Raw genomic sequence first — 13,843 nt, 5'->3', positions numbered from 1 at the left:
GGGAGGGTGTGTATGCCTGAGTGGTTCGGCTCACCCATGTGCCTCTTCCTAAACATTCTTGGCAACAGCATTTGGGTATAGCAGCATCCCTTCGGCCAACATTAGACATCCAGCCCAACACCACGCCAGTTGCCCTTGGAGTGTCATCTTGCCACTACACTGTTGCTTATTTACCTCTGTTTATTCAGGCAGATTGTTTGCATACCACCACTTTTACTCGGGATTTCTCAGTCCTATTGTCACATGTCTGACATGGCTATGGTACAGTGGACTGGCTCAGTTTCGTGGACATGATTAGTTTGGACATGTCCCTGTGCTATAGGACCATTTTTGACTGGCAGCTGCATGTTCAACATTTGAACCATTACAATGAAAATAATCAATCATATGAACAAACTGGACTGAATGAACAATTGGTGACCTCCTCTCCCTCTTCACTTCATGGCTAGGGTACATGCCATCTGTGTGATGGCATGTGTATTTGACCTGCCTATTACTGGCCAATGTGTGATGCCACTGCTAGGCAGCATGCAGCAAATGTGTTCATCTTCCATCTTGGTGTCATCAATGTGTACCATCTGCCTCCCCATCACACGCACTGACGGTGCATGCATGGGAGTGTTTTAGTCATGTGGGACATGTCAATCAATTACTGTTTCTGTAGCCTCTCAACCCTCATTGTGTGCCATAGTGCTAATGCCTGTTTCCATTTGTTTTCTTTTATGTCTTTGCAGGGGAAGACGCACCTGATACTGCAGGGGTTGTGGAGATGGTGCAGACCCAGGAGGGGTCTGAGGGCCGACCGACCACCAGTGAGGGACGTGGTGTGGTGGTGGGTGAGAACCCACAACTGCTGCAGGTCGTGCTCTCAAGGGGTGTCTCTGGCTGCACCTCCCCCGAGCTGTACTCAGGTGTTGATTTGGATGATGAGACCTACGTGCCGTCGCAGGTGAGTGTTCCTGGGAGGGATTCTGTTCTGTCCGACCCACCTGCACCAGGGTTAGAACCCTCAATGGGGATGTCAGTGTTGGCAGGTACGCCTTTGGTGGTTACGGATGCAGGGTCACACTCCGTGACATCTGATCCTGTTCCTGGGCCAGCAGATCAGAGGGGGAATGCAGTCCTGCAGCCTCAGGCAGTGCCGGCACAGCAAGGCGCAGTTCGCCTTGCCCCAGACAGGTGTGGTGCCCGCCGACGTGGTGGCCGTACGCCACCTGGCAATACCGCATGGGAGCAATCCATTTACGGTATGGCAACCCAACAGGCAGCATCATCAGAGATGATGGCTCAGGCCATGGATAGGGTGGCCACTTCCATTGTCCCCCCCGAAAGGCTGATGGAGCGACTACAGCAGGCAACCGACTCCATCTGCCAGTCACACAGGGAGGACATGTTGGCGTCCGACAGGGACAGGCGGGCGGCACTGGTGACTCTGCAGGAAGCCATCTCCCTAGAGTCCCAGGGCCACAGGGAAGCCCTGAGGCTGGATCTCCTTCACCTCAGGACGACTCTTGTTGAGCTTGAGGCTTCAACAAACCGAAGGCTCTCAGCTGAGTTGCAGGCAACTAGGGCAGAGGTCCGGGCATCCAGTGAGTTGTTGCATGGGGACCTCCGCACACTCATCCTCCAGAACGAGACCTACCACACCCGCATGCTTGCAGCCATTGAGGAACAGACTAGGGCTTTGCGTGGGCTGCCTCCCATAGTGCCACCACCTCCGGATGCAGCTGCAGAGGGTGAGAATAGCGACAGCAGTGATACTCCCACAATAGGGTAGCCGTGTAGGCCATGAGCCCATGGAGGTGTTTTTTTTCCGCAACATTTGGAACAGTGTGTTGCCTTGTGTGGCTCCCGTGGGCATACGCTGCATTGTGGCTGGGCACATGCAAGCGTGTCATGGATTTGGTTCAGATGCTTGGGTTTTTTTCACACACACCCCTCCTGCTTCCCGTTTCCATGGGCTTGCAAAGGGTGTGCCCAAGTGACATTGACGTACATGGTGACATTGGACTCCCATGAGCGGTGTTGGCAGTCTGTAGTCAATACTGTGTATACATTCATAGTGCATATTGTTGTTGTATTGTACACTGCGTGGTGTATTGATATGTGCCTCTGCATCCATCTCATCCTCCATATTTGCAGGTCCATTCCTCATGTCTTCACAATGCGGTCCACCTTGGAACTGGAGTCCATGTTGTAAGCAGTGCACCTACACTCTTGCGTGGCGCTAACACTGTATACTTGCAAGTGTTCGGAGGGCTGTCATCATCAGGTGGTGAGGCTAGCTAATTTTTAAGTCTGTAATGTCATGTTTAAGGTAGGTTGGAGGTTGTGTAGGTGATTGGTATTCTTGGTAAGTATTTGGTAATGTGGGTTGTAGATCCTGCATTACTGTGAGCATTTCATGTGTGGACATGTTTCCATTAGGGACACTGCAGCTGCTGACACTTGAGGCATGTTGTGGGGATTCATTTCTTTCCTCTCACATTGCATGACATGCCATGGTGTGTTGTGTGGCCGTGCCGGGGAGGGGGTGGGTGACATGGCACATGTAGTATTTTGCAAGTGGGTATTCATTTCTGCAGCATGGAAGTCTCTTTTCATGACACTGCATTGGTGGTGTTTGTGTAGGTAGGGATGCACACATTGTGACACTTCCACATGAACTGGCTGCTATGGTTCTGACAGTTGACAGTCCCTTTGTTCGTCTTAATTGTCAGGTCGAGTCATCATTGCTTATCAGATGGTATGTGCCAGGCCTGTGTGCACTCCACTGGGGTGTGATTTCTATGTGAAGTAATTAGCCACCAGCTGCGTATGGGCTGCCACACCCCGTGCTCTCTCCCCTCCCATGCGCAGCGGGCGTGCATGTGGTTGGGGATGTGGGGGCACCACCATGTCCACGGCCAGGCCCCAGCGTGTTGCAACATTGTGCAGGACACATGCTGCCACTATGATCCTGCACACTACTGGGGGCGCATATAACAGCTGCCCGCCAGAACGGTCAAGGGAGCGAAAGCGTGACTTGAGCACTCCGAATGTGCGCTCCACTATGCCCCGGGTTGCAATATGGGCTGTGTTGTACCTTAACTCTGGAGGCGTGATGGGGTTCCGAATTGGCGTCATCATGTGGGTGCTCAGAGGGTAGGCACTGTTCCCTGGTGAGGAGGTGATGGGTATCATTAGTGGGGTAGTGACATAACTCTGCATCTGACATGCATGCATGTGCAGTGGCATTCATACACACCAAGCAGCCATGTATCGCCATGCCGCCCAGCTTCTAGGTCCCGGCTTAGGGTAGACATTCGGTAAATGAAGCTGTCGTGGGTGGACCCTGGATAATTGGCATATACTGAGGTGATGATTCCCTTAGCATTACATACTACCTGCACGTTGATGGAATGCCAGTGCTTGCGGTTCCTATAGATGTGCTCAGATGCCATGGGGGGACGTAGTGCCCCATGGGTGCAGTCAATGGCACCTAGCACTTTTGGAAATTGTGCCACACTGTAGAAATCGAGGGTGGCAGCCTGCCTTTCTGCAGGTGTCCTGGGCAGGTATATGTGCCTACGGACTGATGGGCGTGCAGTGATGATGTTCAAGACCTGGTGTAGGCAGCGTGACTGCGTGGCCTGTGACACCCCACCCACTATGGCACTTGTCTGCTGAAATGATCCTGTGGCCAAGAAGTGCAGTACATTGAGGACCTTCTCCAGGGGGCTGAGTGCTTGGGAGCACAGGGTGGGTGATGTGAGGTCATCCTCCCACTCACTGACCAGGTCCAGTATTATGTGTGGGGGAAACCTGTACCTCCCATACACCTGGTCATCAGGCATCCCAAAAAGGCTAGTTCTGGGAGTGAAAATTCGGGCCCTCACTATCCTCCTCCTCCTTTGGTAACCCACGGCCACTGCTGCTAGGAATGGTATATTCATCCTGGCGTATGAGCTTGTCTGTTGTTTGCGCGCACTTTTATGCTCCGCGGGTCGACGTACGCCTGCTTCATGCTGGCGTACGTGTCTCAGGATTGGACCATTTATGGGCACGTCGTAGGCGAACGTGTGAATCTTCCTGCCCACCCCAGGAATACACGTAGCACGCTCTCACAGGCACAGTCGCGGGTAAATATTCCCGCCCACCCCTGGAATACATGTAACCGACTCTCACAGGCCCAATCGCGTGTGGGACTTCCTGCGCACCCCGAAGTACACGTACAATCGCGTGTGGAACTTCCCGCGCACCCCGTAGTACATGTACCCAGGCAAATCGTGTGTGGAAGTTCACGCGCACCCCGAAGTACACGTACCCAGGGCAATCGCGCGTGGGACTTCCCGCGCACCCCGAAGTACACGTACAATCGCGTGTGGAACTTCCCGCGCACCCCGTAGTACACGTACCCAGGCAAATCGCGTGTGGAAGTTCACGCGCACCCCGAAGTACACGTACCCAGGCTAATCGCGTGTGGAACTTCCCGCGCACCCCGAAGTACACATACCCAGGCAAATTGCATGGCTGGGGGGTGGGGGTGGTGGGAGACATGAGTGGGGGCCTAGTGGAGGCTGCCCCTGGTGGCTGTGGGGTGGGGGTGGTGGGAGACATGAGTGGGGGCCTGGTGGAGGCTGCCCCTGCACTGCTGGGGGGTGGGGGTGGTGGGAGACAAGAGTGGGGGCCTGGTGGAGGCTGCCCCTGGTGGCTGGGGGATGGGGGTGGTGGGAGACATGAGTAGGGGCCTGGTGGAGGCTGCCCCTGGTGGCTGGGGGGTGGGGGTGGTAGGAGACATGAGTGGGGGTCTGGTGGAGGCTGCCCCTGCACTGCTGGGGGGTGGGGTGGTGGGAAACATGAGTGGGGGCCTGGTGGAGGCTGCCCCTGGTGGCTGGGGGGTGGGGGTGGTGGGAGACATGAGTGGGGGCCTGGTGGTGGCTGCCCCTGCACTGCTGGCGGGTTGGGGTGGTGGGAGACATGAGTGGGGGCCTGGTGGAGGCTGCCCCTGGTGGCTGGGGAGTGGGGGTGGTGGGAGACATGAGTGGGGGCCTGGTGGAGGCTGCCCCTGGTGGCTGTGGGATTGGGGTGGTGGGAGACATGAGTTGGGGCCTGGTGGAGGCTGCCCCTGCACTGCTGGGGTGTGGGGGTAATACGGGACATGAGTGGGGGCCTGGTGGAGGCTGCCCCTGGTGGATGGGGAGTGGGGGTGGTGGGAGACATGAGTGGGGTCTGGTGGAGGCTGCCCCTGCACTGCTGGGGGGTGGGGGTAATAGGGGACATGAGTGGGGGCCTGGTGGAGGCTACCCCTGCACTGCTGGGGGGTGGGGGTAATAGGGGACATGAGTGGGGGCCTGGTGGAGGCTGCCCCTGGTGGCTGGGGGGTGGGGGTGGTGGGAGACATGAGTGGGGGCCTGGTGGAGGCTGCCCCTGCACTGCTGGGGGGTGGGGGTGGTGTGAGACATGAGTGGGGGCATGGTGGAGGCTGCCCCTGGTGGCTGGGGTTTGGGGGTGGTGGGAGACATGAGTGGGGGCCTGGTGGAGGCTGCCCCTGCACTTCTGGGGGTGGGGGTGGTGGGATACATGAGTGGGGGCCTGGTGGAGGCTGCCCCTGGTGGCTGGGGGGTGGGGTGGTGGGAGACATGAGTGGGGGCCTGGTGGAGGCTGCCCCTGGTGGCTGGGGGGTGAGGGTGGTGGGAGACATGAGTTGGACATGAGTGGGGGCTTGGTGGAGGCTGCCTCTGGTGGCTGGGGGGTGGGGGTGGTGGGAGACATGAGTGGGGGCCTGGTGGAGGCTGCCCCTGGTGGCTGGGGGGTGGGGGTGGTGGGAGACATGAGTGGGGGCCTGGTGGAGGCTGCCCCTGGTGGCTGGGGGGTGGGGGTAGTGGTAGACATGAGTGGGGGCCTGGTGGAGGCTGACCCTGGTGGCTGGGGGGTGGGGGTGGTGGGAGACATGAGTGGGGGCCTGGTGGAGGCTGCCCCTGGTGGCTGGGGGGTGGGGGTGGTGGTAGACATGAGTGGGGGCCTGGTGGAGGCTGCCCCTGCACTGCGGGGGGGGTGGGGGTAATAGGGGACATGAGTGGGGGCCTGGTGGAGGCTGCCCCTGGTGGCTGGGGGGTGGGGGTGGTGGGAGACATGAGTGGGGGCCTGGTGGAGGCTGCCCCTGGTGGCTGGGGGGTGGGGGTGGTGGGAGACATGAGTGGGGGCCTGGTGGAGGCTGCCCCTGCACTGCTGGGGGGTGGGGGTGGTGGGAGACATGAGTGGGGGCCTGGTGGAGGCTGCCCCTGGTGGCTGGGGGGTGGGGGTGGGGGTGGTGGGAGACATGAGTGGGGGCCTGGTGGAGGCTGCCCCTGGTGGCTGGGGGGTGGGGGTGGTGGGAGACATGAGTGGGGGTCTGGTGGAGGCTGCCCCTGCACTGCTGGGGGGTAGGGGTGGTGGGAGACATGAGTGGGGGCCTGGTGGAGGCTGCCCCTGGTGGCTGGGGGGTGGGGGTGGTGGGAGACATGAGTGGGGGCCTGGTGGTGGCTGCCCCTGGTGGCTGGGGGGTGGGGGTGGTGGTAGACATGAGTGGGGGCCTGGTGGAGGCTGCCCCTGCACTGCGGGGGGGGGGGTAATAGGGGACATGAGTGGGGGCCTGGTGCAGGCTGCCCCTGGTGGCTGGGGAGTGGGGGTGGTGGGAGACATGAGTGGGGGCCTGGTGGAGGCTGCCCCTGGTGGCTGGGGGGTGGGGGTGGTGGGAGACATGAGTGGGGGTCTGGTGGAGGCTGCCCCTGGTGGCTGGGGGGTGGGGGTGGTGGGAGACATGAGTGGGGGCCTGGTGGTGGCTGCCCCTGCACTGCTGGGGGGTGGGGGTGGTGGGAGACATGAGTGGGGGCCTGATGGAGGCTGCCCCTGGTGGCTGGGGGGTGGGGGTGGTGGGAGACATGAGCCTGGTGGAGGCTGCCCCTGGTGGCTGTGGGATGGGGGTGGTGGGAGACATGTGTTGGTGATCACTAGTGCAAGGTGACATGTGGGTTGGCTGGTGGGCATGGCCATGGTGGATGGGTTGCCTGTGGGACATGAGCAGGGGTGCAGGGTAGTACCCTGTGGTGTGGGCTGCCTGCAGGGGCTGTGGAGGGTGTAGAGGGAACACCTGGGGGGACCCACATGGCCAAATCACGTGTAGCATTCCCCGGCACCACCGAAATACACGTACCCTGCAGAAATCGCATGTGAATCTTCTGCGCACATCGGAATACACGTACCCAGGCCAATCGCGTGTGGAACTTCCCATGCACCCCCACCTAGCCAGGCCAATCGCGTGTGGAACTTCCCGCGCACCCCGTAGTACACGTACCCAGGCCAATCGCGTGTGGAACTTCCCACGCACCCCCACCTACCCAGGCCAATCGCGTGTGGAACTTCCCGCGCACCCCGAAGTACACGTACCCAGGCTAATCGCGTGTGGAACTTCCCGCGCACCCAGGAACACGCGCACACGCTATTTTTCACACAGCGGGTGTCCGTGTTTGTCGGGGCCCCTTTGCACCTCATTTGTCCTAGAGGGCCACTGTATGGGCCATTCATCATGGCTGTATATGGGTGCTTTTGTTAGTGCACATTTTGGTGCACATTTTTTTCAGTCGCAGGGGCGCTACCGCCTGCTTTCTTGTGGCGTACTTGTTTGGCCCTGTGCGCGTCTTTGACCGTGCGCTGGTTTGCCCTATTCGATTCCATGAATACGGGTTGTAGGCGAGCGTGTGGGCGTTCCGCTCACTTGCCTCCTGTACTTCCCCCGTGACGCCCATATTTTCACGCGTTGTTCCCCATTCCGAGTGTTACACCCCGTGTTCCGCCTACTTTTGTGATGTGCGCCGCGCTATGTGCAATTTCGCAGTGGCCATGGCGCACGCTGTTGGATGACTTGTGAGCCGGCGTGCGCGGCGCACATTTTTAGCGCACATCCAATGTTTTTCTCGCGCACGGACTTCCATGAATCGCTGTGCGCTGGTTTTCCTGCGATTTTCGCACTTGCACTGCGATTTTCGCACTTTTCCTGCGATCCGCACGTTTTGGCACCTCTGCGCGGGAATTTTCGGCGCACATTAATTCCATGAATCGACCCCATATTTTTTTAACAGACTATACAAACAGTGAAAATAATATAGCAAAAGAGACATTAAAAAATGCTCTACAGCGCATGGAACGAAAAATGGATATGCTTATGGAAAATTTCAATCTGTTAAAACATTGTGTGGAGGACCACATAAAAGAAAAAATTAAATATCATTGTCCCACATGTACCTGTCCCCCCTCTCCATGTCCCAGTCAACTATCCACAAAATCTCACCACCAAGAAAAACTCTATGATGAAACTTCCATCCCTTCATCCCCTCCCATCCAGCCTCTCCAAACCCCTAATTCCCCTGTATTTGTGTCAGTTTCTTCTTCCCCCTCTCTTTCATAAATGTTATATCTGTATATAATAAAAAATGTTATGTGTGTTTTAATTCAGTCCTTTGTGTCTTATTTTTTTTTAAAATGGCAGTTGGGGTGTCGGTGGACAGCACGGGTGTCCGGAATGTCCACAATTAACCAAACTGGGGGTGTCCTAAGGACACTATACCTGTCCGTACTGTCTGCAAGCAAAATGGAACTGTTCTTAGAACACACTCGGTGTCCGGAATATCCGTAAATAACCAAAATGGCGGTGTCCTAAGGACACTATACCTGTCCGTACTGTCCGTAAGCAAGATGGAACTGTTCTTAGACCACACTCGTGTCCAGAATGTCCGTAAATAACCAAAATGGAGGTGTCCTAAGGACACTATACCTGTCTGTACTGTCCGCAAGCAAGATGGAACTGTTCTTAGAACATACTTGGTGTCTGGAATGTCCGTAATTAACCAAAATGGAGGTGTTCTAAGGACACTATACCTGTCTGTACTGTCCGCAAGCAAGATGGAACTGTTCCTAGAACACACTTGGTGTCCAGAATATCTACAATTAACCATAAAGGAGGTGTCCTAAGGACACCATACCTGTCCGTACTCTCCGTAGAACATCTACGCACATGCGCACCACACCCATAATTCCTACGAAAATTGTGCCTGTCCGGGTCCCTGAACTTTTTTGACAATCCAATGTATTTTACAGTAAAAATTCACCATTGCACATGTCCCAGACAATGACCCTGGCTTTCTACATACTTTTTGGACGTTTTTGAGTCTTTTTTGTGTGTTCGATCTGTCCGCGGACAGTGCAGATGTCTGCAGAGCCCGCACCAGCACCCCTATAAATGGCCACACCCCAGAGCTCATCCTCATTGTGCTTCTGGCTACCTGACAGAGCATTGTCTATTTTAGCTTTTGCTGATCTTGCTGCTCTTGCTGCTTCCCATCATCAGACCTGATGGCATATATGGTTGCTGCTGCTCCAGCTGGTGCTACTTGTGCCTCAGCACCAACCCCACTCCCTGCACCACCAACACCTCCCCAAGGACCTGCAGAGGGGAACAGGTGTGACGATGTAGACGAGGAGGATGAAGAGGATGAAGAGAATGAGGTAGTGGAAGTCCCTACTACCAGCACTCGCTGTGAGTCTTGGGTGTGGCGGTTGTTTACCATTCATGGTGGAGTGCCAAAAGCATGTGTGAACAAGGTCACCTGCAACCAATGCAAAATGGTGCTGTGTCGTGGGAGGCCTGGTTCGTACAGCTTTGGTACGACATCCATGAAGCGACCCCTAAGGTCATTCCACGGTGGGGCCATAAACAAGGTTGTACCTTGTGATAAATGTAGTAGGTTGAGCTCCTCTACAGCATCCTCTGTTTCTGCTCCTGTCACCGCAAGAGACACTTCTGTGGGACAGCAGATCCATCCAGCTACCTCAAAGCCATCCATGATGCTGTTCACCCTTACCTTTCGAGGGTCACTATATTGTGTATATACTGCGACGCAGTACTCAGCAGGCGGGAGAGTCTTCGGAGTGCTTTTGAGACTGTGCTCACAGAGCATGAGAAGGTCTACCCACTACCTAAATAAGGGACACCCTACATCTTCCTCTCTTCACCTGCCCTTTCTTATCCCTGTGGTTGGTGTCCCTTCCTTACCCTCCTCTCCCCTCCTTTCCTTGTGTGTCGTGTCTAAAAAACCAAAAAGAATATAAAAAAAGGCTCTTTTCAGAGCAGCCTTTCACAGTTAAAACATAGAAGTGGCAAATAAATGGGCAGAGCCCTATGTATTTTTTAGAAGTCCGTGGACAGTTCGCGAACATCTAAAATTTTGGGGTTCTGCCCTATCATAACCAATGCACTTTTCTCTGGGAGGAAGTGGTGGCTCTGAAAAGAGCATTTTGGTGGTGTTGGTTTGTGTTTGAAAAACTTGAAATGGTCAACACCTACTGCAAAATGGATGGCTGTAATTCCAAAAAAGGTTGCAATGCATTTTCTACATTTCTCAGAAAAATCTGATTGCCAGCATTAGTAAGATGTACTCCATCTCTGCGAAAAATGTATGTGCTACGAAACATAATATTTTCATTGTAAAAAGAGGACATGCCAACATCTCTTAAAAAGGCACAAACAGCCTTATTGACATTGCACCTCACTTTCTCCATTTGTGGACCAAATAAAGAAGAACACAGCCACATTTGTTTCTGCGCAATAAGAGAAAACATTACTTGGGAATTTGAAAAAATGTCCATGACCTTCCCAAGTACTTCTTTCATTGCAAATTGCAAAGAATTCCAGACACATGTCCTAAACTTTTCCCTCCACAATGAATTATAATTATGTCTGGATGATGCTGTGTCTCCAAACTAGCACAGAGAGGTACCAAGTCCAGCCACTTCATTCAATGCACTCCATGCCAGTGCACTTGCACATCAGGGAATCCAAGATCTGCAGCTACTCCACAGCGTTCTGCATGCACTTCCAACCAATGTATCCATGAGTCTCCCAAAATCCAAATAATCTGTTTTTTGAAACACACAGCCATAGCTATCTGTTCTTCTCTCAGGAAAAAGACTTTCTGACAAACTCTCTCCTTATACAACACACCCAGTAAACTTTACTGACCAATCCCTTGCTCTGCTCATTCTCATTTGCATGCCTCTCCACCCAAAAATCCCTGTATGTAAAATGTGGTGTCATTTCACTACCGCCATATCCGCGGACATATCGAAAATCTGAGGGTGGTGAATTTAAATTTAAATAGTGGGCCCCATTTCCCCTTTGAGGTTGGCTCTAAAAAGAACATTTTTTGTTTTTTTTGCAGATGCTTGACAGACACCTGTTGTTTTGTATTTTTTTTGTTTTTTTGTTTTTCTTACTTTACTCCTAAAATCTTCACATAACCTTCTCCAAAGCAACCCTTACATTCCAAAACAGCATGGCATTTCCCATAAAAGATAAAGAAATGCCATCTTCTTTAAAATAAACAGCATTACTGGAATCAATATTCTCATTATTACAGAAGAACATACCAGCTCTACGCATGAATCCACACATGCCTCGGTTGATTGCACACCTAGCAATGTTTTGCTGAGGACAAAAAACAGAACTATTGTCCCATATTGCCCTAGGTACTAATCCATAAAAAATAACTTTGGCATTTGGAAGGATGTTCATTACTGCTTGAACCAAGTGTTCCAAATCTGCCAACAAAGTAGGGGCACTGACATATCCCGAATGGAAAACACCACAGTGCAAAACTACCACATGGGTACTGTTCATCCTGCCCATATTTTCACAAACGTGTACAATTCCCTGTACATTGCAATCAGGCATTGTGCTCCACACCACCTCCACTTACCAAAATTCTTTGCTACATGCCTGCATTCAGCATACTGCTGTAAACCATGCACACACATATCTCCAAGCACCAGCACCCTGACTTTCTCCAGCTCTGCCATCTTCACTACACACAGCCTCTTTCAACACAAATCCACAACCTCAACACCTGATTGGCTAATCCCTACAGTCCCCTTGCCATGCTGGATTTGCTGGAAAACCCCCGGATGTGGCACGCCCTGTCTGCGGACAGCTGCAGTGTCCGTGGAGCGCGTAACTCTTAGGCAGCCCTTCTACCATTTCCACTTCACTCTCTGTGCCATTCCCTCATTGGATACAGCTAAGCAGTCACACAACCATCCACCAATCACATCCAAGACCTCTACATCTTACTCCATCATCATAGTTCAGCACTTCAAATGTACTGTTGAACACTCTGAGTACAAGTCTCATATCATTGGAAAGCACCTACTACAAAAACTACTGTACAAGTGGGGGCTGAGGTGAGCTTCGAACGGCAGGACCTCCAGAAAATATAGTGGGGGAAGCAGAGCAGAGGATCTCGGACGTAGAAGATGCACTGCAGCTGATGAGAAAAGACATCAAAAACTTAAACGTAAGATGATGGTCTTGGAAGAGAAAGGGTGAGCGATGGGGAGGAAGTGCCCAAAGCAGCAACGTCATGATACTGGGCCTCCCCGAGAAAACAGAGGGCCCTTCCATTGAGCTGGACCTGAAAAGCTGGTTAACAGGCTGTAAATGGCACATAGAATCCCAAGCAGCGGAGCGGCCCCGGGAGCCCACCTGAGACCGCTAATTACTAAACAGCATCATCAGAAAATGATAGTAACATTAAAGTTTATCTTCATGTATACAAATGAATTGAGTGTTTGAGGCCTGCTTATAGCCCCATGTATGTGCATCATGAGCAGAGACCAAACGCTAAGGAAAGAACATTAAGAACATACAACAAGTTTAACGTCTAGATATTTAGCACCTTTTGAATTTTTATATTTTGACTGTCAGTGAACAAAACCACCGGGCCTAGATATGTCAGTGAACAAAAAGAAGTGGCCCAGATATATGATGTCATGAGTGATGTCATCAATGACATTTGTGATGTCATCTTTGATGTCATGGGTGTTAATTTAAGCAGTGCACGGTGGTGGTTTTACTTGTAACCATAATATTCCTTTAACAAAGTTTTTACACTAATTTTGATAGTTTTTTATTAGTACAACTTTACCATAACGTCCCCTTAACAAAGTTTTTTCACTGAATTTCATGGGTTTTTATCAGGATACCCTTAATTTTTCTACATGTCATTGTGAACCACTGCCCCCAGTATGATAGCCACAGAGTCCGCGGACAACTTGATTGTCCGTAGACTTACATTATTATATCCTACATCGAACAAAGACATGTACTTTAATGTACAACAGATATATGTAGCAAAAATTAAATATGTATACAAATTCTGTACTTATGAAATTAGAAGTACAATGTCATAGGTTGCGCAACATAATGGAATGCACCAAGCACAAAAGTGAACTGTGCATATGACAATATACCTCACTACAACCTTGCGTACATACTCAGAAGCTACTCTAAGAAGCAACTCCTAACTAATTAGAAGAAACCCTTTAAAAAAGTAGTAAGTACACTATAGGGGTAATTCATAGAATCCAGTGCAGAAGTGGCGCACGTGGCTGGCACCGAGAGGGAGCGTGCGCCAGCGTCCACCAGCCACTCGCGCTAAATACCATTTCCACTCACCGTGTATTCATGGATTTCTCAAGCCATTTATAGCTGTGGCGCAGCGAACATTCAGCAGTGCCAGTAATGCCCCCAAAAACGCCCCTTGTGCCAGGAAAAGCCATAGAAATCCCATTACAGTGCAGAGGGCCACACTAACCCTGGACCAGCTTACAGGCCCCCTATACTGTAATCCCGTGAATAAACTACACGTACCCTGCTCGCGGCAGCCAAAAAACATGAAAATCTACTTGTGCACCCCCTTGAATACACGTACCCCACTTGCGGCAGCCAAAATGCATGAAAATCTCCCCATGCAGCCTCTTCAATATGCATACC

This window comes from Ambystoma mexicanum, chromosome 2q (genome assembly GCF_040938575.1).
Source record: "Ambystoma mexicanum isolate Mex_15411 chromosome 2q, UKY_AmexF1_1, whole genome shotgun sequence".
Lineage (NCBI taxonomy): Eukaryota > Metazoa > Chordata > Amphibia > Caudata > Ambystomatidae > Ambystoma > Ambystoma mexicanum.
The sequence above is the reverse complement of the archived record's forward strand: the minus strand, read 5'-3'. Positions refer to the sequence as shown.